We start from the raw sequence: 26,409 nt of genomic DNA, 5'->3' as shown, positions 1-26,409 counted from the left end.
CTCTGACCTAGAGCATATAAATATACTGTTAATTTTTATCCCTGAAACAGTCTTCAACTGTCTCTCTCTCTCCACTCAGGACAAGAATAAAGACCACAGCTCCATGTAGTAGGTCTGCACAAGCAGGAAACTAACCATCTTGCTCGTATTTCTCCGCAATTTTGTGCCTGCTGACGCTTATTGCTTGGCTTGTGAAATCATTTTCGTTGTCTGGAGTTAAATCACGAAATCATTGCTTACACAACAATGTATAAATCTTGCAACTGCTAACGGTGACACGCTGGCCTAGTCAAGCAACGAGACAAACCATCGACATCTCATTGCACTGGTCAAGGTTGTAAAAACTTGCATTTGGCAGAAATGGCCGGCGAGAAAATTTCTCATTACTTATGATCTATTACGCTGTACCGACGGAGGTCAAACAACACATTTTCCGAACCTTTTGAAGATGTGAAACGACCGCTTGCTGCTACCGTCATCTTGTGAAAACAGCTGTAACACATAGCTGAAGTCGCCCGAGCGATAACTTGGTGCCGATGAACGAGAGAAAACAACCTACTTCACAAACTTTCCTAGCTTTCACAGCGCTATCCAACATTTGCCATTGACAAAATACTCAAAAGAAAGCCTCGTGTTCCCCGTGCAACTCGCCATCGATGGTCAGCCAGCGGGTCGCAGCGGCCAACTGTTTTCGTCGTTCACAACTCGACGGCACTCCGAACATTTTGTATCGCGTTCTAGTTGAGTTGCCGTAGTTGGAAACCGAGCACAACACCTCATTCCCAGCAAATTCGGCGCAAATATCAGGAGAATAAAAGTCGCAACCGCCCACCTGCAAGCAATGCCAGCAGAAACCAAACCACAAGAACGACTCGGAAGTCAAAGTTCACGTGATAAAGCCTGGCCGGGAGGCAATGTCCGCCAAAACTTGAACACCATCTATTGCTTCTCCGCGGTGGCCGCCGGTGTCGACGCGTGTTTTATCTCATTAGTTTGCATCGTCCGAGCCAGAATTGACGGCGCAAACATCAGCAAAGCAGCTCGGCACATAAATTTCGACAGCGCAGGGTGTCACCCATTTCCGCGGCTACACGCAAGAATCGTGCCCAGTAGCACACCAGCGGCCATGCTAGAGGGGCAGGAAAGGAAGGGGGCCGGAGAAGAAAATCAGCCAACCACTGGCATTTTAGCGTATGCAGCTCATCACTAGCTGCATCTTTCAGCGAGCGGTTAACCTGTGCATGCTGGGAGCGGTCATCGCTACCGCCGGAAGCGATATCCGCTATATTCTTACACTGGCCTCTCGCTGATTTCGTCCGATGCTGCCAATGCGCTGACCCAAGCACTGCTAGAACAGCAAATGGATCTCAAATGGGAAAACTTCGATGTTGTCTGAGCATCGCCTTCAGAGAGCAATGGTATAGTGCATTCTTCAACATTTCTTTTTCAAATGCAAGCAACTTACGTTATGCCGCACGGCATATTACACAGCCATCGCACTCATGCACACATTAGACTGCGCGACATATTAGGGTAAGGCCTAGACGAATTACAGGCTACACAACATATGACGCCACTACAGTATTCCCACACTAATTACGCTGCACAACATATAACGCCACGGCAGTATTTATCATTGAAGTAGCGCCGCGTAGACCCCTTAGTTGCGTGGGACCTCTGGTCTATGTTAGAAATTGCGGCGAGGTCGGTTCTCATCTGGAGGGTGGCTTAGTGTCATGTGCCGCATACTATGATCAGGCAGCTCGAGACCATTGCAGCGACAACGAACCTAAACTTCATGCCCATGGCGACGATGGATGCTCCCGATTCCATCAAACGCGACGTAGCGGCCAGTGGAAGGATTCAGGATCACATGACAGAAAATGATGATATCATATAATGAGTGCGGCCCAAGAGCGAGCATTCGCCACACGCAGTTTCCCGCTTAGTTGTCCTCTTATAGCCGCAATATTAAACCCAGTTATGAAGTAAGACTCTACACCTTATCTAAAATTCTTACCTCGGCTCGACATTCATTATTCCCACTTTTCTGGCGGTACAACCACTCAGCAGCGCGGCTATAGACGACAAAGTTAATGAAACTAAGAGAAGGACACATAACGCTAAAAGGATAATGACGCGGGAGAAAAGATATAAACTTCGTATCATTTCTTTCCAACAAGTAATATTATGTGATATCATATGCTATAACTAAGCTTTGATGGAAACCTTCTAGTAAACAAACCTGCATAAAATAAAACTGTCTTGTTTTTTCATTCTAAGTCTTCTAATTTCATAATGCTTCTGATTGAATAGGACTTTAAATAGAAAAGAGCGCAAATAAACGCCAGTTTCTTCTTCAGCTCTTTTAGGTTACATACTTAGATGTCACAGAAGTGCTAAGCTGGTAAGGTTTAGGGTACGGGTAGCTGCATTTCATTTTATTTTGAGGAGTGCAGCAATGGGGGTTGAGGAGAAGACTAAAGCGGTCGCCAGAGTTGATGCATTTTCACCGTTCCCATACTAATTTCCCAAACATATACACCCACGGGGTCCCGTTAGAAAGGGTAGGCGTACTCGTAGAACGTAATATTTCTATCGGTTCCAAGAACAAAACAAAGGTGATTTCGAGGGCGACCATATTGAGACATGTCGGAATAAACTGGTGCTGCTTGTAGCAGAGGATGTGCATTCGCCAAAATGTAGAGATCCCTGAAGTGGACCTAAGAAGCATAAAACAAGTTCGCGAAACATGTTACTGGGGGGAAAAGCAAGGCTCAGTGAGTCATCGCGTACGGAATCGCTTGGACGCTGTACTGCTTGTTTTATTTCAGAGCGCAAAGCTAGCTCACGACTTGATTTTTTTCGCGCCTGGAACACGTGAGAACTCTTCTAGACGGCTTCAGACGGGGCTCTGCCATAAATTGACGCTGTGCTTTCAATTTATGGCAGAGCCCTCGCAGGGAATCGCTTCGAAAGAAGTCATTGCCCGAACGCCACCACACTCACTTTGAGAAGTCAGCGCAGCTTTCCCTTCCTCCTGTCTTGGAGAGTAAGTAGAACCAACCCCTCACTCTTTTTAATCTCGCAACGCGCGCGGATGGATGGATGGGAGGATGGAATATAGGAGCGTCCCTTTGAAATGGGGGGTAGCAGTTGCTATCATGGTTGTTTTTTTCTTATATCTTCTACATTATAGTTCTGTGTCTACATTACTAACATTATGTTACTTTTCTGCTACTTTAAGCCATGTTAATTTAAACCGCCAATCTTCCAATCTTCAAATAGCGCTCGAGAAAAAGTAACGTTACCTCTCGACTCTGCAGCCACTCTGCCGCTCTTCTTAGTGGGGTCTATATTTTTGACAAAGGCTGTACCATTGTACTTTTCCTTGAATACAAAGTAAAGTTCTAACCACAAGAATGTTTTCTAAATATTTCCGGCAAAAATGCTATTGGTAATATTTTCTTTCTGGCAACCTTGTCATCCGGCCAAAAAGTTACCTTATATCAGTATTGGTGGCTTTGTGGTGAGGCTCTTACTGAGTCGAAGGCACGCGTTGAACGCAGCTACAGGAGGCGCGTTTTGCTTGCTGCGAGATTCGAAAGGCTGCTTCACGCTGCAGTACGCCAAACCGAATTTTACAATTATTTATTTTGTATATGTAGAATCAGTGGGGCAGTGGGGCACATTTCGAAGTTTGCCTCACTTAAGGGCACTAGAAGTCAGATATCGTCGAAAGCCGCTCTTCTTTTCATTCGATTTTTGCCTCGAATTGGAGAATTGTGAACTTTCATTAGGGAGACACTATGCATTTTTGTTCATACCGAGCAATAAAATTTTGTTAACAAGAACAACTGAGAATGCCATATTTCTTACTCTGATACAAAATTATTGTGTCGCCTCATGCAGCGAAAAAGTGGCGACATGAATTATAAAGAAATCAGGTTTTGGAGTTTGAGTACATCGTTTCATTTGTTATATGTACTCACAAACTCGTTAATTATAGTCTTTGTAATTTGTAATTTTCTCGTACCACTCTGGAAGAGTGACGAATGGCGAGATTCCCGGCAGCGTGTATGCAGCACGCTGTTACATATATGCTCCAGACCTTTTCCTAGAAATTTGACGTAAGCATTGAAATAAAAACGGATTCCTAAAGTTTGCTTCATTACTGATGTCGTTTTGGGTCATGAATTATATTAAGCAATCATTTATATTCCAGCGCAGACCTTAACAATCTTTATTATTATGCTTAAGAATATTTTTTATATCTTTTGAATATGGCAGTACTTCTGTAAACTATTCTGCTTTTCAAGATGTGTATAACAATTGATCTCGGCGTATCTGTGAAACGCATTCATTATTACAATCTATTGTTGAAGAGCACGCATAATGCGTGTATAAAAATGATTACAGTGCACATCCTGGCTCTTGAACTCTTTGGCGTTATATAGGACGAAAGTATAATTTAAAATTCGCAGAGAGCAGGAACGCTGACATCTTCTTTTCTTTTTTTGGTTGACAATTTTATGCGAGGCTACAATTGATTCTTACTCAGGATACCTATTTTTAAGGGTGCGAAATTATGGCGGACAAACTGTGAGGTAAAATATCACCACTTGTTACTGTATGCTCTTATTGAAATTCCATGGGGATGTAGCGCCTATATAAATTACATTCGAATACACCAGTTGACCAGCTACAAGTGTACAGAGCAAACAGTAGAGGCTGCTTTTGACTAAACATGAAGCTTACATACTGCTTAGCACTTATTTTGTTTGCAACGGACGGTGAGCTACTAATATTTTCTCCAACTCCAAAAGAGATGCAATATGAATATAGTTATGCGATGATGTGTAGGAATACTTTGCCAAATTAGTTTTGCATACAAATTAACACCGTATAGGTTTACATAATATAAAATGTCGCGTGCTCCCTACTTTTTCCACGGATGCTTTTTTTGCTTGTTGCTTTTTTGTTTAAATTTGCAAAGGGTTTATCCTACCCTGAGGTGGTTTAAAATCATTCTTGTAATAACTAAACGAATGTCCGACACTCTAGAGTTGTGTTTACCTCGAGGAAAAATATGTTGCTGAAGATTTCTTGAAGTTCCTTATTCCACAATTTACAGGAGTATTTAATGACGCGGGCGCTTGTACTTTAATGTAGTAAAAAAGGGCCGTTATAATGGTGTCTTTTTATGAGAAGCGTCGCCACGTAAATTGCACTCCTCAATTGAACGTCCCCTATGAACGTTAACAACGCATCTGTCTGTTTCTTATAGATTACATATCCACTGTTGCCAGTTACGGTACTAGAAAAAGATGCACTGCACCCTACCGTGGCGTAAGTATGGCCTCTTTATATACTCCGATATGCCTAATCCGCGTGTTTTCCTCTTTTTTTCTCTAGTCTATGTGAAGAGTGCCTTAAGAGTGCCTTACAGTTTCGATGTGAATGAACATCAGATATCAAAGTTAATCCCTGCTTTTATTCAATGAGTGCAGAACACGTTAACAGAGTTTTAATACCTTGAAATTCGCACTCCGAATAAGGACTGCCGCAATAGGCTCTGACCTCATCGTGACGACCTGAGTGTAACATTATCGCAACGTATCATTCTTGAAATGTTACAATTCATCTGCAGTGATTACTGTCTATACGTTATTTTAGGAGACTGCTGCTCTGCACAAAGCATGCCCTAATTATGGGGTTCCGAACAGGTCGTAAAATGATATCGGAAAAAAACTGGAGTACTGCAGAATCTGCATTGGAGCAATGCGAAAGCACGGATGCTTTTGTTTGTTGCTTCTAGTTGCTTAATTGACTTCTGGTTTAACCATTTTAATTTTTCGTACTTTAAAAATGCGCGCCAATTCCTGCCTATGTCCTTTTCCGGCTCTACTTCCGGTTGCGGGACGTCACATTCTTCCCGTCACAATAATTCACTTCTTGTTTATCATTTTTTTCTTCGGTGCTTTCAAATTTCGCGCCACGCCCTTCCTATCCTCTTTTTCCGCTCTGCTTCCGGCTACGTGACACCACATCCTTGACTTAACCCTAATTGACTGTCTTAATTACCTACTTTAGTCTTAACTACTTTCAAATTGTGCGCCTATCCCTTCCTATGCCCCTTTTTGGCTCGACTTCAGATTGTGTGTCGTCACATCCTTGACCTCACCCTAATTGACTGATTTATTTACTATTTTAGTATTTGGTACATTCAAATGTGGCGACAAGCCATTGGCTAATGAGAACAATTTCGCCTTTACTTTTACATTTTTGCCTCTGAATAATTACCTAATTAAATTATTGGCCTAATTATTTTCGAACATTACGTAACTCTCAGTCGATTCACACAACTCATTACCTATACCACTTCTCAATTACTAAAACTGCAGCGGACACGATTTTGCGCCTTTTGCTTCTAAATAATTACCCAATTAACTTATTGGCCTGATTATTTTTTCAGACACGTCATTGCATCACCCTCTACTCGTTGACTCCACTCATTGATCTGTACTACTTCTCAATTACTCACAACTGCTCCGGAAAAGATTACATTTTTGCCTGTATCAATTACCTAATTAACTTATTGGCCTAATTATTTTTTGACACGACATTCCTACGCCCTCTATTGATTGACACCACTCATTAATTTCTGCCACTTCTCAATTACTAACACCTGCTGCGGACACGAGTTTGCTGACGCGACCTGCGGGTAGAAATCTGCGCACATAGCGAAGTAATGCTTTCGCAATTATAAATAACATCGGCACAGGCCTCACTACTTGAAACCACTACATCCTTCGACCTATACGAAAAGAAGCGTGCCTGTGCCCTCGATTGGACTGACGGACACCCAGAAAAAGGTACTCAGAATCGTAGCGCCGGCTGCTCTACTTATATCATTGCACAAACGCATGGAGCACAATGCCTCTGAGTGTGTTTCACTAAAGTTAAAATTAATCAAATCCAGCTTCGTAATGCAATCTAAGTTATTTTGTTATGGGTTCTGAAATTTTAAGGAACTTTTGATGGAACTGGAGCTACTTCATCTGTGCTATTTGGCTTTTGACAGAGCATTTCAGACCAACGTCAAGAAATTGAATCAGGGTCGGAAGAAAAGTTACATGATACCCGTATCATGTGGTGCACGTTTATGGGCGTCAGGAATAACTGGCAGTCAAGCAATATGAATAGCGCTCTAAAATACATTCCAACTTGTTCCTTAGCAGCATCGCGACGGGGAGGTTAACCGTCCCATTTTTGTAGCGCTCTCTAAGAACTACACAATCGTGTATTGGAGCTGTATGACTCGATGGTTGTCATACTATACTGTATAGTAGCGGCGGTAGTTATCATTATACATGGCTTCTTCGTAATACAGGATATTGGTAAAGTCAAAGGCAGAAAGTGAAAAGTCACGAAGATAAGGGAAAGGGAAACAGCAGTATTATAATAGGAATAAGAGCCATTTGAACCAGGTTCCGAATGCGAGACAAACGCTAGGCGGAAATCGGTTTGAGTAAATGTTTCGCACTAAATTTCATTTCAATGTGAAAGAAGTTAGAATCGAAAATGATAAGCGTAGTCGTTTTCCCCAAAAAAGAAATCTTTAAATCAAAGAGTACACACCCGTGGTTCAGTGGCCAACCTTAAAAGAGGCAATTGAAAGATGACATTATCGCCAAGGTATAAAGGGATATCGCACCAATGAAAGGAATTACCAAGCATCCTCTTAGATAATTAAGGCCAGCGAGATGATGAGAGTTAAACAAAATAATCGTGATAGGTGCCGAAAAGGCGGTCTGAATACATTTAACAGAGATTCCTTAGAGTAAACGATTACTTTTGGTCTGGGGTAGCGCAGTCATGCTAAAACGCTCTAAGCTTGCACGATCTACATTGTATCATTTTCTAAAGGAGCAGAAGATGATGGTAGCCGGCAGAAACAGTACACGCATAAGGAGCAATATCGTTGAATTTTCTGAAAGTTTCGAAACCTAGCCACTTCCATATAATCGCAGGTCGGCAACAGTTCTACCTTCTTGTAAAGCAAATGTCGTGAAAAAATTTGTAACAGCATTATTCCGCAGTGCCCTGGTATTTGAAATAGCCATATTAAGACTTATTATTAAGTTTGGTCTAACTGACATTTTTATTATGCCAAATAACAGCAAAATTGTTGGAGCTGAATTGAAGCGCAAAAAAAAATTTAACTTCTACGAAAATCCAAGCAGAAAAAATATAGCTGACTGTTTTTTGAAACTCCAGGCTCACAGCTAAACATTCAACCATTCCGCCGTATATGCTATGATGAAGTCGAGCACGCGGAGCAAGAATGAAAATTTGAGAAGTCAAGTGATAGAAAACAGCCAGCAGCTCCGTTTTTGTGACCGGGTACGCGTCCCTAAAATCATAACATGCGCGGAATAATTGCACAATTCCATAATACATTGCAGACCACATGAGCGTGTCCAAGTTCTGTGGCCTACGCAAGGTATTTTAGACAATACTCTGGAGTCGCGCTCAGCTTGCGTATGTAAACAATTTTTCCGAAATTCAACCCGTACGAGATTTTACAATTTTACAGCATCATCGTTGTATTACATCGTAACGATGCCACATAGGTGAGAATGAGCTGCAAAGAATATTGGGGCCTCACTGGCACAGCCTGGTGACGGTCGCAATCTAAAGAGAACCATTGGGAAAATATATGATCAGGAAGCTCGAGCAACTTTCTCCGTGTACAAGGCGCCTTCAAAAGTAAGTTCTGAGACGCGAATGAACGCTATACGATGTTCTTTGACAGTCGGAGACAAAGGCCGTCTGCCACCATGCGCATTGTTTTTTCGGCATCTCAAATCATCCCGCAGATTCCTAAACTGAATGAAAGATAGGTAAGAATAAACTGTACTCGCCCACAGATGCTATCTCAATGACGCTTCCGAAATTATACGTACGACCAGAAGTTTTAAAGCAATGAAGGACTCTGGTACGACGCAGCCTGATTGTAGCGTTATATAGGTACTATGTTTCTCAGCTACTGGTTTTATCTTGCCGATACATCCGTTATATGTTGCCTTACGCACCCAGACGTGTTTAGAGAGCAGTTTTTAGTGTAAAAGTAAAAATACCCCTTGCTCATCTAACTAGAAAAGGCTAGCTAAAATAATAAAAGCATTAGACACCTAGCATCTACTATATAGCTAATGACATAATATCAATAATTGATGCCGTCGATGTCTGCTATTGCTGAGACAAATGACCGTGTTTTAGAGTGCAGCTCTTTGACGTCCGTTTCTGGGTGTCGCGTCGGCGTCGCCGTCGGGTTGGCCTCGTGACCAGCTCCGCCCTCCTTTCCGCCCCCAACCTCAGCCCCCTCTTCCTGCGTGGCGCCGCCCCCGTATATTTATCTGATTGCTGCGTGCGCTCCCCCGTTCGCCGCTGCTTATATCCCCCTTCCCCCTCTTCTTGCGTGGCGGTGAGGGTGCTCACCGGTTGCCGAAACGCCGGCTCGCTATCAGCTGATCACGGTGCGCGCATCCCAAGCCGAAACGCAGAGTCACGTTCTTTTCAATCGCTAGCGGCGTGAGCGGCATCAGTCAGACGCTGCTATCTGTTCGTCGCTCAACGTTCCTATGGGCCCACACGCTGTCTCCCGCAACCTCCCGATACCTATTTTCTCTCTTCATTTCTCTGACCCCAAAGCTTATTTCATGACAGCCAAGAGCTGTTAGTGGAGTGCTTCTCGAAGGAATACGTCTGAAAAATTATAAAAAGTTGTCTGTAATTGTACCTACGTGTCATGCTGAAAATAATTGCCTCAATCTATTGAAATGAAGAAACAGCTATTGCGCGGCGCTCAAATTTCGCATTAGAAAGTAACGTAATCGTCAGCAATTTTTTTAGTTCATTGGCACAATCATTATGCAAAATACCAAATGATTAGCATAAGAAAATGACAGCATTGTGCTTACGTGATATTACTTTATTATCAAGGCTTTCCACATCACTCGACATCCTTATTAGGCTGCATATCAAGGGAGATTGCAACATCCGCACGTCGCCGCGTCCAGCTGCGGATTGTCGCACTGTTTGCCGCGCAGCCTACAGCGCTGCGTGATGCTTGTTCTCTCGAGCCTATTCCTGTTAATAAATTTCATTCTCGCCGCCACCAGTCCCTCCAAATATGGCGCCGAGATTTGATGCACCAAAAAATATCATGGTTTCGTTAAAACAGGTCTGCACTACATTAGAGAGTTCTGCCTTTAGGTGTTTTAATCAAGGCTTTCACTACAACTTGACCAGGTGACAAAGAATTGCTGTCATCAAATTATCGTTGGAAAGGTTCGGGTTGCTTGACGGCGCACGACATTGGATAATTTACGTAGCGAAATTCGTTTGAATATCAGCGGAATATCCGACAATTGCTGCAAATGCAGTTTATCAAACATTATGTGCCCCCGTATGGCTGAAACAAACGTTTACATCCCTCGGTACATCCAGATACCGAGCACCCAAAGGAAGTAGAACCCCAGCGGAGAACGCAACTTGTGCTGCGCTGCTTTGCGGAGTGCGTGGTTGTACGATCTCTCTTTCTTCTCTCCCATGACGCTTTTCCTACGCTATTAAGAAGAAGAAATGGGCATGGGCAGGACATGTAGTGCGAAGAGAGGGTAACCGATGGTCGCTTAGGGTTAACAAACTGGATTCCAAGGGAAGGAAAGCGTAGCAGAGCGGCAGAAAGTTGGCTGGGCTGATGAGGTTAAGAAGTTCGCAGGGGTCAAGTGGATGCAGGTAGCACAGAACGGGTTAATTGGAGAAATATGGGAGAGGCCTTCGCCCTGCAGTGGGTACAGTAGGGCTGATGATGGTGATGATGATGTCCGGCCAAATGCACAATCGACGATGCTAGCACAGAAAGGTCAGGAAAAGAAAAATTCAGCAGGAAAATGTTAGTATGAGCAAGAAAGGAACGGCGCTATCCGGGGCAGAGGTAAATATGAGAGAAGAAAAGGAACAGCGGCGTTTTATGTCGCTTAAGTCTGTCTCTCTATAGCGCAGTGCGTGGACCACAAGGGGCAAAAAAAGTTTGGAAAAAAGGGGTTGGATGTTTTTCTACCTGCCAGGACTTTCAGATGTCACTTTAGATTTTGACTCTCTTTAAATGATAGTTTGGCACTTGCAATGGGGCCTGGAGCAAAACAATTGCAGGTAATGTGCAACACCATCGGGAAGGAAGAACTGTTTAAAATTTGTAATGAAGCCGAGAAGCGGTAGGCGAATGTCTACTTCGAGTAAGTATTAAACGTTGATCCGGAACATGAAAAGGGAAGAACTAAGAAATTAAGATAAAGGAATTTTGGCATGTACTCGCAGGGTACGACTAGCAGCTTATCGAGTTTGCTCAAGATAAAAGCGTACAACAGTTGCAGCTTACCCGTATTCCCCTATGGGTTGTACTTGAATTGAGGACTACGCACAAAGCTAGGGAAAGGAAAATGATATTTGTAATGTTGGGAGATATGAAGTGTGTTGAGTAGCTCAGAGAGGTAACTCGAGTTGCAACATTCAAGTGGAAATCAAGAAGACGAAATTGGTATGGACAGGTCATGTAGTGAGAACTGACAACCGATGGTCGCTAAGCAGAACAAATGGATTCCAAGGGAAGGAAGCAGCAGAAATTTAGACGGGCGAATGAGGTCAAGAGGTTTGCAGGGGTCAAGTGAATGCTGCCACCACAGAATCGTGTAAATTAGAACACTCACTGAGTTCGCAGCGCACTCCATCCACTCGGCGAAGACGAAGTGGTACTCAGCAGCGAAAAATAAGTCTACCGGCGGAGTACTAATGCCTGGTTGCGGCTGGACGAAAAAGGTTCGTGGTGGCGACGGTGGTGTCGGTCGCAACGTAAGAGATGGTAATATTCACCTTAGAGAGATACCGTCGCAAAATTGTGCTTCAAGGGCTGCGCTGGAGTGAGGTTGTGAACTGCACTAGCTCAAAAGTTATATTATGTAATTAGCTGATTTATTTATTATTTGCTGTATTCCTACTATCAGTCGTTGTAGAAAAGGGACGTCGAGGACGGTGTCGAGGTCGATGGGGAAGCGGGGCGATCAAGAACAACACGATCTGCACGATGGTAATTCCACAACTGCTTCTTCTTCGTCAGAGTCCAGCAAAGGGGTCCATCTTCTTCACAATGTCCCCCAGAAAAAAAGGATACATCCTGGCGACTTAAGGGAACAAAGATACAATGAGGTCATAGAACAGCTAAAGTCGCTGCACATGTACAGTTTCACGGCCAAGACGCCGAAGACAACAAGATGCCCTAAGAGGCTCAACAATGTAATTGACTGGCGAAGTGTGCTCGACTACGCGGTAGGGCGCATGGTACTGGAGACCAGTTTTGTTGAGAGGCCGGGGCTGCCGGATGGAACCCATAGCCACACAAATAAGCCGCGCTCGAAGTGTGGTGCCTTCTTCTGATTGGTGTCATGCTGTTGTTTTTAGCGCCATTGAGAGTCGGTCGTGAACGACCGGGCAACCTGGCGGCATTATTGGGCCTGCTGTGCAGCCTCGGTAACAGTGGTACATTCAGATTCATCATGGCTGTAGGGGAGCAGTATCAAGGGGAGCAGGTGGATAACGACCATAAAGCAAAACGAGCGGAGAGAAACCCGTGCTTGATTGTGTAGCAGCGTTGTATGCGTATGTGATATAAGGAAGAACAATGTTCCAGTTGATGTGGTTAGATCCGACGTACTTCGATAGCATGTCATCGAGGGTGCGATTAAATCGTTCTGTAAGACCGTTTGCGGGTGGTAGGCAGTGCCAGTGTGGTGGATGATTTTGCCTTGAGCGAGCAGGGCTTGAACGACGTCAGATAAGAAAGCGCGGCCTCAGTCGATAAGCGATTCACAAGGAGCACCGTGACGAAGAATGAAGTTCGTCAATACGAAACCGGCCACATATTGGGCTGTTGCAGCTGGGAGCGCAGCGGTTTCGGCATATCTCGCAAGATGGTCAACCGCGACAATGACCCAGTGATTGCCGTCAGCTGTGTACGGAAGAGTGCCGTAGAGGTCAATGCCAATGTGGTCGAAGGGTCTCAGCGGACATATTAGATGCTGTAACTTACCAGCCGAACGGTGAGAGGCAGGTTTGCGGCGTTGACAGGCCAGGCATGATCGCACGTATCTGAGAACTGAGTTGTACATACCGCGCCAATAGTAGCGAAGACGGATTCTAGTGTACGTGTTGAAAACTCCAGCGTGACCGCACTGCGGATCGGCGTGGAAAGCTGTACATGTTTCGGTCCGCAAATGGCTCGGGATCACAAGGAGCCATTTCCGTCGAATTGAATTGTAGTTGTGCCGGTAAAGGAGGTTATCCCGAATCCAATAGCGGGAAGCATGACGGCGAAGGGCTGGTGAAGGAGTAATCGTCGAATTTTTGTAGAGGGAGTCAATAAGAGAGGCGATCCATGGGTCCTTTCGTTGTTCGGCGGGCATGTTGCTGACGTCGAGCGTAAACGCCATGGGGTCCAAGACGGAGAGGCTGGCAAGCTCGGCTGGAAGGGGCGAGCGAGACAAAGCGTCGGTGTCTTTATGCTTGCGACCAGATCGGTAAACGGCATGGATATCATATTCTTGGAGGCGAAGAGCCCATCGTGCCAACCGGTCGGAGGGGTCTTTGAGCGATGAAAGCCAGCAGAGGGCATAATGGTCAGTAACTACATCAAAAGGAAGGCCGTAAAGCTAAGGGCGAAACTGTGTGAGTGCCCAGACAATAACCAAGCATTTAGTTTTCGTTACTGAGTAGTTCGTTTCAGCTTTTGTGAGCGTACAGCTGGCGTAAGCGACTACGTACTCGCCGAAGCCATAGGGGCGCTGAGCAAACGCAACGCCGAGGCCGACACCACTGGCGTCTGCGCGTACTTCGGTGGGCACCTGGGGATAAAAATGACGCAGGATGGGTGGGGCTGTGAGGAGGCGGCGTAAGGTATTGTAGGCGGCGTCGCATGCTGGTGACCACAGCGAAAAATCTGAGTTATTGCCAAGTAGCTGACTCAGCGGGGAGACAAGGGAAGCAAAGTTCTGTTTAAAACGCCGAAAGTATGAGCACAGGGCTAAGAAGCTCCCAAGTCGCCTAATGGTAATAGGTTTCGGGATGGTAGTCACAGCTCTTGTTTGGCGGGATCAGGGCGGATACCCTCCTTGGACAAAACGTGGCCTAAAATAGTCAGCTCACGAGCAGCGAAACGACATTTCTTCAAGTTGAGCTGCAGACTGGCGTTAGCAATACATGTCAAGACCTGCTTCAGGAGAGAGATGTGGGTCGCAAAGTCCGGCGAGAACGCCGCGATGTCGTCAAAGTAACAGAGGCACGTCTTCGACTTCAGACCACGCAAAACTGTATCCATCATATGCTCGAATGTAGCAGGAGCATTACAGAGAGCGAACGGCATAACAGTAGGCTCGATCACGACATTCGGAAGCATGGTGTGAACTTGGGCTGCAATAACGCGGCGCTCGGTGGCAGAAATACGATAGGGGCGCTGACGCAGAGAAGGATGGGAACCGGTGTCAATGTGATGGGCGACAGGTAATGTGCGGCTCAAAGCAGGCTGATGAGAGTCGAATGAAGAATGGAACTGATGAAGCAGTGCGAGAAATTCAGACCGTTGAAGTTCAGAAAGATTGGCATCGATGGAGGGAAAGAAAACATCGGCAGACGACTGGTCCAGCGCAATAACAGGTGGTGTAAGTGCAACCAAGTCATCAGGCTGTTAAGTGGTTGTTGCGTCACCGGTGAGAATGGAATCAATGAGCTGTACGGTGCCAAGGCATTCACCACGCCGCTGGGACACGGGAAATGAGAACGGATTAGAAATCCAGGGCGCGGTGAGGCCAGCTGATATAGAAAATACAGCATAATGCACGGGAAGACATGCGCTTGACAAAGATTAGCGATGGTGAGAAAGACATCGGTACTGCGAGACAACGCACAAGCACTGGGCACAAGAACGAAAGAGCACGCTGGGAGGTCAATATCTTCGGCAACGATGGCTTTGGGAGAAGGAATATCCGGCGACTTTTCGCCAAGCGTAAAAAATTTCCAGTTCGGCACGAGCACAGTTGATCACCGCCTTATTAAGCGACAGAAAATCCGAGCCCATGATGAGATCATGAGAGCAGGAAGGCAAAACGACGAACTCTATTGCATAGACAACTTTGTGTATGACGAATCGTGCTATAGGCTTTGCAGGCTAAGCACTTGCCGTGCATAGCGAGAATCCTGAAATAGGTGTCGTTACTTTGCGTAATGAACGGCAAAGAGTTGCAGCTATGGCAGAAACAGCGCCTGTGTTGGCCAGAGCTAGTACAACGCCTTCTACATAAACTTCAAGCAGATTTGCGGGAGATACGTGAAGCCTTTGACAGTTCAATCGTTGCTCAGCTCTCGCCTTAGGAACTGCGGCATTCACTTTTCCTCTCGCGCAAGATTAGGACGCCGTCGCAGCGAAGATAGGGAACGACGACGTGGCGTGGTTGAGCGGCGAGACGAAAAGGTGGCATGGTCATTGGCGACGGAACTTGCAGATGGATCGGCGGCTGCGTACTGGTTTCGGGGCGCCTGCCCGCCTGCAAGGAAGGTGACATTCGGCGCAGTACAAAATCGTCGGGAGTGCGATTTCCGTAGTACCGGGCAATATGGCCAGCAAACCCACAGGAATAGCAGATGGGATGGTTGTCACTTGTTCGCCATTGGTTGCGGCGCTGCGGACGAGGTGGAATAAAAGGCTGCGGCGCCTGAAGAAAGTGCTGTACAGGCTCTGGAGGCGTAGCGTACACCACAGGGTAGCTAGGTCGCCGTGGTCGGCGAGCGACGGCAGCGTACGTCAGCGGTGCGACAGGAGCGGGCGCCATTGGTTAATCGACAGGAACGTCGGCGTATGCGAGGGTCTCAACGGCTGGGGCGGGCTGAGGCATGGGCGCTGGTGGAGCGACAGAGGGAAGAGCGTCCGCCACGCGGTCGGCGATGGCCTGTCGAAGGGGCGCCAAAGTTTGAGACAGCTCGCAGTTCTTGGGAAGTAATGATATCTGGCGAGCAACTTTCTCCCAGATGAAGTCTTTAAGTTGCTGCATCAGCGTAGAGCTCCTTGATGTAGAGAAGAGACCAGAAACTGGTTTCACAGGCCAGGGAGGCGGTGGAGTGATGAATCGCTGCTTGAGCAACTCATCGTAGTTCTGCTAAAGGTTGACCATTTGGGCAGCAGTAGTCAAATCCCGGGACGTTAGCATTTGAAAGGCGTCATATTCGATGCCCTTCATGATATGCTTTATCTTGGCTTTCTCGGACATCTATGCGTCGACGCGACTGCACAGATGGACAACATCTTCAATATAACTTGTAAACGTTTCGTCAGGCCGCTGTAATCGAACGTGCAGGTGTTGTTCGGCACGGAGCTTGCGTACAGCACGACGACCAAACACGGTTGTAAGATTAGATTTGAAGGAGTCTCATGTCGTGATATCGGCTTCGTGGTTACGATACCACAAGTTGGCAATGCGGGTGAACTAAAATTTGATGTTTGTTAACATTGTGGCGTCGTCCCACTTATTGTAGGAACTCACTCGCTCGTACAACTCAAGCCAGTCATCACAGTCTGTGTCGTAGGTCCCGCTGAAGAGCGCAGGGTCTCGCTGGAGTACAAAGCCTGAGCAGAAAACCGGCGGGGTCATCAGGGTGGCCGGTGGGTGTTCGTCTTCAGCCATACGAGTTACCGGGGAGCGTGCGGGTGCAAAGCTCAAGCGTGAGGGAAGGATATCAGGCCGCACCTCCACCAAATGTAGAAAAGGGACGTCGAGGACGCGTCGAGGTCGGCGTCGAGGTGGCGAGGAAGCGGGGCGATCATGAACAACACGATCTGCGTGATCGCAATTCCACAACTGCTTCTTCTTCGTCAGAGTCCAGCGAAGGGGTCCATTTTCTTCTTCACACGTAAACATTTACCGAACACCTCACTACCTGTAATACCATAAAAGCTCCAAATATTAGGGTGTTATATACGGGGCGGGTTACACGTAAGACAACAAAAAGATTACGTAAGTTAAAACTTACATTTATCTCCGTTTATGATTGCCGCTACTCGATTGAAAAATTTGGATGGACAAGTGATTGTGGCAACGTCGTGTGAAAGGCCGTTCCAGTCCAGAGCTGATCGGGGCAGGAAGGATGTGGCAAATATGTTAGCACGGGAATGTGACCGGGCAACATAAAGATGATGAGCAATGCGGAGCGAAATGCTTGCTGGAGGGTTGATGTAGGGCGCGTGATGGAGCGAACTGTAAAACAATCTTGTGATATAAACGCATACTTTCAATTGGTTGGCGACAGGCCTGGGTTGTTAGACCGACTTCCCCTTTCAATGATGATTAGGTCACGTTACACGAGCAGCATGAATGAATGAATCTAGTGCCACGATTCTGCACAGATTCTAAGTAATTGGTTATATATATTTGCTTACAGCTACCGATGGGTGCGGAATATTCTAGCTCAGACCGTGAAGTGATTTGTAAGCTTCTAATAAAGTTTCGAGGTGCATGGCGGAAATGGCGTTTTAAGGATTCAAGACTTCTGCCAGCCGATGATATTACTACTCTAGGAATATGCACGTTCCACTTTAGATCATTACCCATGGTTACGTCCAAATAATAGCAAGACTAAGTTAAATATATCATGACGTATGAGATTACATAGGGAACAACTATTGGCCTTTGCAGGTCATTAGTTGTTCGAAACTCTAGGCCTTCGAAAGGGCACAGCAGGGTTAGCAGAGCCTCTTCCAAACGCACACCCATGAAAGAGCCGGGTACCGTGCCGGGGGACGCTTGTACCCAATTTTACCGGTGGGTGTCCGGCGGTGGGTTTAGAACTGACCACTTCCCTCAGCCGAGACGGGCGCCCAAACCACTAGGCCACGACTGCAGCTAAACGATACCAGTTTGCATTTATTGGGGGTAAATTTCATTACTATTGGTAACACCAATCTTTTACTTAACTTAAGTGAGTTTGCAGAGCTATTTGATCAGAGGAGTTACAAATTGTGTGATAGATAAGACTACCATCGCCGAACATACGCAGTTTACGGATACATGAGTGGGTAGATCACTAATATATAGTAAAAATAGAACAGTGCCGAGGACTCAACCTTGCGCAAAGCCCGATGTTATTGATAGGAAACTACAGTCTTAATACAGAAACAAACTGGGTACGCTGAACTGGAAAATATTTTATCCATTGCACCACCTTGGGGTGTAAGTTTATCAAAGAAAGCGTAAGTAGTAAGCGATTATGAGCTACTTAAGAAAAGGTTTGACAGCTTTGACAAAGTCCAAAAAGATACCGTCAGTTTGAAGGTGGTCATTTCGTAAGTGCCTGCAGAAGTTCACCTAATATTTTATATGACGCTGTTTCTCTAGTGGACCGTTGTGTGGGTCTATAGTGCAATATAATGTCACCAGCGCGTAGAGCATCTAGTTCCCTTCTCCCTTGGCATTATTCAGATGATTGAATTACGTAACTGCATAAGCATGAATTCTTTTGACACACTCGCCCAGCGTCAATTATTTGTGGCAGTAGCGCCTGAAACCACCTCAGTGGAGCATCTGTAACAACGGATGTGTACACCTCCGGGAGGGTAGCCGCAATACGCAATCACATCATCCACTTTGGGGTGGATGATGTGAGAGGCATTACCCCTCATGTAATGCCTCTCGTGGGCCTTTGAGGTACTAATAAATAAATAAATATATAAAACAATGATTAGCAAGTCGTATATAGAAACAGAGAGAACAAATACGTTATTACCGAAAGGGTTGAGTAACAAGTTTCCACAAACATTATTTCGTTTGTCACTAACGGAGAAACAATTGTGGTATATTATTTCAGCTCAAGCGGCTTTGACAAAAAATGTGACGAAAAATATTCCGCAGAACACAGAAAACATTTTGGACTGCAGAAAAATAACTGATTCTTTCTTCTCCCTACACAAACAATTTTCGGCGACCTTGTTATTACTGGAAAACGCTATCATGCGGAAAAACCATAGCGGCTCAATTTTTACTTAGTATAGAAAACCGACCATCACAAAATACAAAAAAGTAAAAATATTTGAACCAACTATATTTTAATATATGCGGCACATTGTGGATCGCTTCCTAACTTTATTACGCAGAATCTGTCCCCCATACTCAGAAATCTTCCTGCAAAGTATTACTGATATGAACAGTGATGAATTCGTTTCTTCATATCAATAATTTTTTTCAGGGAGGATACGGGAAGGCATACAACTATAAATGCAAATTGACGAACGTGAAGTACCCGGAAGGTACTCCTTGTTTGGTGAGTCAGTTTCTCTATGTGCTAAGAAGCGTTAGCCTTTTCATTATGAATATGTGACCATGAATTCCGTTGTAAGATGTCTGAGAACAGCTAAGTGTGATTGTCCAAGTATTTCAACGCAGTAGAGTAGAGCATTTGGAGGGCAGAGCATCACACCTATCAGTTTACTGGTGGATATCAGTTTATCTAACATTTTTACCAAACGGTGTCAATAAAAACTGTCCGGATGCAACGAAATTCTTTTCGTTTAGTGTTATACCAGAAGAATATGCAAGACACAATTTAAAACTGTGAGTGTGTAATTAATAAAATCATTTCATAAGTGTTTCATTTTGGGTACTTCCTAACAGGGCTATTAATTTATAGACGCCCTGAAAGGGCTATTCAGAGATAATGCTAGAAACCGTACAGTTGTACTTGGCCTTTGTAAGCATTTGGGTGAAATTTAAAAGTTTATAGTGGTGCCTATTATTTGCAAAAAATTTTTATTGAGTTCTCCTGTCAACCACCTTCAGCAGATTAGGGCGACATATCCCCATATGCAACCTCCCCGAAGACATTGGGGCTTGCGGGGTGCGCCTATTGATATCAAGCTCGAAACAAAGGCGTACAGGCGGTGTTTTGTGGGCATTGTCACAACGTGACCTCCTTCGTTCTCACTTCTGCGCCAGCGTGCGCTCAGTAAACGATAATGAAGAGGGGGAGTATCAGATTGCATCGCCGATATGATTGGTGGTACTGAAGACCGCTTTTATTCTGGCTTCATTATCATTATTCCTATTTGTGTTGCAAAAAAGATTGATGGCATACTTATTCCTCGTGTACGTTTTTTAGCTCTAATGGGCCCTTCAAAACTCCTAATTGTTTGTCGTGTTAGCGTACAATCAGTACTATATAAATCTTAAAATCTCGCTACGACCAATAAATATTCTGCAAAACACCATTATTGCAGTAGAATAACCTCTCTGCAGGTGAGTGCATGGCCGAGCGAACACAACATGTAATATATCAACACATGGATGAATACTTTACAATTCTAATCTATTTCTCGGCCACTTTCTTCTATATCCTACAGAGCCTAGCAAAACGTTTATATTGCTGGTATAAGCTGAAATAAACTGTTGTTGTCAGGTGTTATGAGAAACTTTCATGAACTTTTTGCAGCGGTAAGATAAATGTTTTTCAATATAGAAATTTTTCATAACGGTAAATACGGACCTCTGTGAATTCTAAAGCATTCAAAATGTGGTTCGAAAGCTCAATTGGTAATCACTGTTCTGTACAGAGGGTACAAATTAGCCAACCTAATTAGGCCAGAACAGCTAGCTTGTAAAGCTGCTGGAGTGCGCATTTTCTACAATATAGCATAACAAAGACACCTGTTTGGCTGTGAATGCTCTTATCAGGGCTAGTTGGTGAACAGAAATTCAGGCATGGTGCTAGCGCACAACGAGGACACATACAGCGGGTAGGCGGACAGGACAAACGCTAGACTTGAAACTGAAATACTATTCCGGAAAGAGCATATATATACATTTTATTCCCTTCCCTCCTCGTAAGCATGCTTCCTCAGTCTTGACGACCCCTTTCGTGTCAGGAATTCGCGGGACGTTATCGAGTTTCTCAGCAGTGGGAGCTGTCCTGTCGTATCTATTTCCGCCTTTTCTATTGACATAGAGGAGTTGTTTTACTCCCTTCCTCAGAATCAGTTGCTGTGTGCTGTGCGGGAAATAATAGACGAGTCGAACCCATTAAAATTTCAGAATGCCTCAGGGGTTTCAGTTGACAACTTTGTGGCTCTGTTAAAGCGTTACCTCGTGTCTACTTATGTGCGCTTTAATGATGATAGGTACGTGCAGAATGATGGAGTGTGTATAGGTTCTTGTATAGCTCCTCTTCTGAGTGAATTTTTTTTAGCTCAGTGTGACAAACGCATTGCAACGTATTCGGAAAATGAAAGAACGCTGAATTTCTTTAATGTATTTCTATACGTTGATGATTTCCTTATGTTGTGCAGCTCTACCCAATTGCAAGTTGAAATTGAAGCAGTGGAGTGTTTTATTGTTCGGTTTCGAAAGGGCGCGGAGGGGCTGAGATTCACGCATGAGCTTCCTACCAATACCTGCCTGCAGGTCCTGGATATGTGTCTAATTCTTGGTGAGTCTCACCTGTGCTGGAAGTATCGGCCTCGATCTAAAAAAGAAATTTTACCCTATAATTCCGCCCATTCTAATTTGGTGAATAGAAGCATCGTGCTGAACTGCATGCTTGGTGCTATCTGCAAGTCTTGTCCTCACGTGATCCTTGACAGTCTCAGTGAGCAGGTGGCACGGATGAGGAAATCGGGCTATCCGATGGAAGTCGTAACGTCCGTAGCCGAGGGCCTTGTAAAAGAGGTCTATGAGTGTTCGCCCCAATGAACCTGGCAAGAGAAAGCCTAACAGCCGGCGGGTAGCCGTTCCGTACCTGCAAGGCGTGTCAAACCGTCTCAAAAAAGTCGGGGAAGAAAACGGCATCTCGGTTGGTTTACCAGCACCGATGAAGTTGAGCGGGCTTTGCAGGATTGTCAACGATGGCATGAAGAACAATGCCTGCATTATGAAACAACAGAGAAAAGCCGTGAAATGTCAGAAGGGTGTGGTTTACAACATTCCCCTGCACTGCGGCAAACGCTACCTCGCACAAACAGGCCGTTGCCTTAGCAAAAGATTGCAGGAGCACCGGCTAGAAGTTTCAGGAGTTGCGGTGGATGGCCATTTGGCCGAACATTGCAAAAAGTGTCTTCACCAACCAGACTGTACTCCAAAATGAGAGGAGACCGCAGCCATAGGGAAGATGAATACTAGGGAGAGCAGGGAAATCCTTGAGGCCCTCTGTATAAAACTGGCAGGAGATGAATGCGGAAGTAAGACCTCTGTCGTGTCTCCATCAGTAATGAAGAATGGGAATATCTAGAAAGGTATGGCGGCTATAAAAAATATGAAGGTTTTTCCATCACCAGTAGCTGAAGATTCGTCGTAGCCCTGGTTACTATCTGACGGGCATTTTTTTCTCCCCTCACTCTCTTTCCTCTGCCCTAAGACTTGTACCTGGTTGTGCCAAGGGTTTTGTGGATTTTCTTTACATATGTGGGAAATTCTGCTCATTTTATGGTGGGGTTGTCGCGGTGTAGTTTTTATCAGTTCATGGTTGTTTAGTCTGTCTCATCTAATTGTTGCTGTTTGTGTTATTACTGGGCTGTCGCGCTGTACTTATTATCTTTTTATGACTGTCTTGTCTCTTTCATCCAACGTCACCTCGGCATGCCTTTACACATGTCAGTTTTACCATTCACGTCACCTTTTGAAGATTTCTTTCGCCGCAAAGGTTTGATTTCGTGTTTATATTTTGGTTCTGTAAGGTCTTTTCGTACCATATTCCTCCTGCTCTTCGTCCCATTTGCATTTCAGATTTATCGAATTTAATCATATCAGTGCATTCTTAAATTTGGCATTTTTAAGTCGCTTTTATCATTTCTGACGCGACTGCAACTGAAGGCGACACCAGCGGAGCATGTTTAGAAGGAAGGAAGGAAAAAAATATGCATAAATGTGTTCTTTTCCGGAATAAATTTCAGTTGCAAGTCCAGCGTTTGTCCTGTCCGCCTACCCGTTGTTTGTGTACTCCTTGTGCTCTAGCACCATGCCTGAACCCCTGTTTGGGTACGCAGCGCGTATTTTCTGAGTTTCAGCAGCAGATATGAGGAGTTCTATAAATTCTTTTCAAAAAAGAAAAAAAAATATATATATATGTGTATATATATATATATATTGTGAGGCAGAAGAACGCACCAGCAAATTCACCTTTTTACTTCAGGTAGGCCGAAGCAGCAGCTACCGACTAGCCACAGCTTAGCAACACTTCGTCTTCTTCGCACGACCCGAAGACCGATGATGATTACGCTGAGATGAAGATGAAGGTCACTCACAGTGCTTACAACATTCCCCCTCTCGAACGAAAGCGACCATCCTGGTCGCAAATTAAATCTTAAGGTCGGCGGTTAAAGGGTTTCAAGCGCGACACGTGCACAATCTCGGTGCCGCGACACCGGCGATCGCGAACAGGCGATGCAGGTGTGATGAGATAGTTTACAGGGGAAGTTTGTTCCAGAACCGTGTACGGGCCAATAAAACGGCTCAGAAACTTTTCACACAGGCCGGGGATGCGAGTAGGTGTCCAGAGTAGCACTTCGTCTCCAGAAAAAAAGTGTCGGAAGCAAGCGAAAGAAAACAGAAAGGGGGGAGGGCGGTAGGAGGTAAGGTCTGACCTCAGGTGATGACCTCAGAGGACTTGGCCAGGTGTGCACATTTCCTGTGCACACCTGGCCAAGTCCTCTGAGGTCATCACCTTTTTTGAATACCAAAGTGTTGGTGTGTTCTGGTCTTATCAGAGCCACTTACCTCCTACCGCCCTCCCCCCTTTCTGTTTTCTTTCGGTTGCTTCCGACACTTTTTTTTTCTAAGCTAACACCTTTCCTTATCCACCTCCACCCCCCCCCCCCTTTTTCTTTTTTTATTTTTTTTTTTATTTATTTATTCATTTATATTTTTTTCCCTACTCCCACTCTTCGGCCGTCGTGGCCAGGAAGAGTGAAAATAGCCCGCATTCTTTCCCAGCAGAGATTATGCATCCAGGCACCTGTGTCAGCGCAGTTCGACAGGCCTGTCCAGCACCTGCGATGCACCTGCGATGGCACACCTGGACATCATCCTTCCCTACTGTATCTGTCTCTTTCCTCTGTCTCCCACGTTTTGTTTTCCTACCCAGGTGTGGTCTATGTCCAAATGCTTAAAAAGCCGCAACACTATCCAAGAAGATTCACTCTTGAGAAAGATCGGTCTCCGATCGAAACGTCGAGTCTAATAAAATGTTTCTTTAAATGAAGCGTACCCTTCGCTCTATTATTTTTTAAGCGGCCAAGTATGTTAAATGTCCTCGCATCCATATATATATATATACATATATATATATGGAAGCCATAGGTAGCGTAAGAGGGTTCTAGCACAGCTTTCGCCCTCGCTCTTGATCACGTTCTACGTGACGCAGGCGGTAACAAAGGACGTCCCACGTCCGCCGCTATGGCTGAGGGTGGCGCTGGTGAACACTCTCAAGGTTCGTATACAGACTTCATAAATACCCAAGAAAGTAGCAGGGGGGACAGCGGTCGATGTAGCTCAGTTGGAAGAGCACCGGACGCGTTATTCGGAGGTCGTGAGTTCGGATCCCACTATCGGCACGTTGTTTTTTCTTCTACTTTGTGTCTAATTATATTTCCCCTAAACAGATAACATTACTAATTTCTGTAATTATCCAAGTAAACATTAAAAAAAAAAGAGACAAAGTACCATCCCCAACGCTTTCCTTGGCCTCGCCGACTGTTGGCTTCTTTCCTTCATGTATTATAACGAGCACCCTCATTTCCCCTTGATTGATCTGCTTGTAGCTTACGGGGGTCTCGGTTCTGGCAGTCTTGAAGCCATAGGTAGCGTAAGAGGGTTCTAACACAGCTTTCGCCCTCGCTCTTGATCACGTTCTACGTGACGCTGGCGGTAACAAAGGACGTCCCACGTCCGCCGCTATGGCTGAGGGTGGCGCTGGTGAACACTCTCAAGGTTCGTACACAGACTTCATAAATACCCAAGAAAGTAGCAGGGGAGACAGCGGTCGATGTAGCTCAGTTGGAAGAGCACCGGACGCGTTATTCGGAGGTCGTGGGTTCGGATCCCACCATCGGCACGTTGTTTTTTCTTCTACTTTGTGTCTAATTATCTTTCCCCTAAACAGATAACATTACTAATTTTTGTGATTATCCAAGTAAACATTAAAAAAAAAGAGACAAAGTACCATCCCCAACGCTTTCCTTGGCCTCGCCGACTGTTGGCTTCTTTCCTTCATGCATTATAACGAGCACCCTCATTTCCCCTTGATTATATATATATATATATATATATATATATATATATATATATATATATATATATATATATATATATATACATATGCACGTGGGGTGTAATGAGGTTGCTAAAGCAAACGAATTTCTATAAAGCGAGAATTTTTGAAGTATACTCGCCGTCATTCAGGAGTCCTTAAGCACAGGAAACTAGTGCCTGAACATATTACTGAGCTTTCTTGAAAGGAAACAAAAATTGCGGCCACTACTTTTAGGCTCGAAAAAACTTGTACGCTTAGTGGTTCAGCAGAAACCAGATATACTTCTAGCAACCTTCACTTCAAACCACGTCTCGCTGTCAGCTTTAGTTTTACGAAAAGTATTTCACGAGGCTGCTGATATTTATTCCGCGTGTGGTTCATTTTAGCAAGTTATAAGGGATCTGCCATAAGTGCCATAGATTGATATTTAGACTAGTATTATCTTTCAAGATGCTAGCATAACCAAACCGTGAAAACTAACTATCATGGCAATGATTTATTGCTTTCGAGCTTTCAGATATTCAGGTGTTGAGCCATCGCCGGTAGCAGTGAAGGAAAAAACATATTGAAAGGAGTGAAGATCATCGTTTCAATATACAGACACAGGATATATGAAAACTGGGAATGGATTATGAACTGCGTCATCATATCTTTTTGAAATTAAAAATGGACTCTGCTATATTTACAGCCTGTAGACTACGGAGGAAGAAAAAACGACCGACCGGGGCTCTGTGTGAGTGGTAATTGCAAGCCTCACTACGATCTTGGTAGGTAAACATGTGAAGTATTCGAAGGTTGAAATTATCAGGCGCTCGTGCCTTTTTACAGAAAGCTTCATGTTATTTCCCACGCGTTAGGAGAGTTCGCTTATACCTTGGCTCAGATATTCTCAAATATCTAAACAGTGACAATACACTGTTTGGATATTTTGCTCATAAGCTTCATGCTGTGAACCGGGTCTAAATCATGGCAGCACTGATTTCGGGTCTTGTTCAAGGTAGCGTCGGGTGGACG

General features: G+C 44.9%; 1 long non-coding RNA gene across 1 annotated transcript; it reads left to right on the top strand.

The window, feature by feature from the left end:
- Positions 1-4,653: 4,653 nt before the first annotated feature.
- On the top strand, positions 4,654-26,162 carry LOC146170686 (uncharacterized; the record flags this gene model as incomplete). Its single annotated transcript, XR_014703141.1, has 4 exons — positions 4,654-4,793; positions 5,288-5,349; positions 19,348-19,422; positions 26,084-26,162. It is a non-coding gene; the product is annotated as an uncharacterized LOC146170686 (long non-coding RNA).
- Positions 26,163-26,409: the final 247 nt, after the last annotated feature.

This window comes from Amblyomma maculatum, unplaced genomic scaffold (assembly GCF_055883805.1).
Source record: "Amblyomma maculatum isolate TAMU_Amacu unplaced genomic scaffold, ASM5588380v1 scaffold_73, whole genome shotgun sequence".
Lineage (NCBI taxonomy): Eukaryota > Metazoa > Arthropoda > Arachnida > Ixodida > Ixodidae > Amblyomma > Amblyomma maculatum.
The sequence above is the reverse complement of the archived record's forward strand: the minus strand, read 5'-3'. Positions and strand labels throughout refer to the sequence as shown.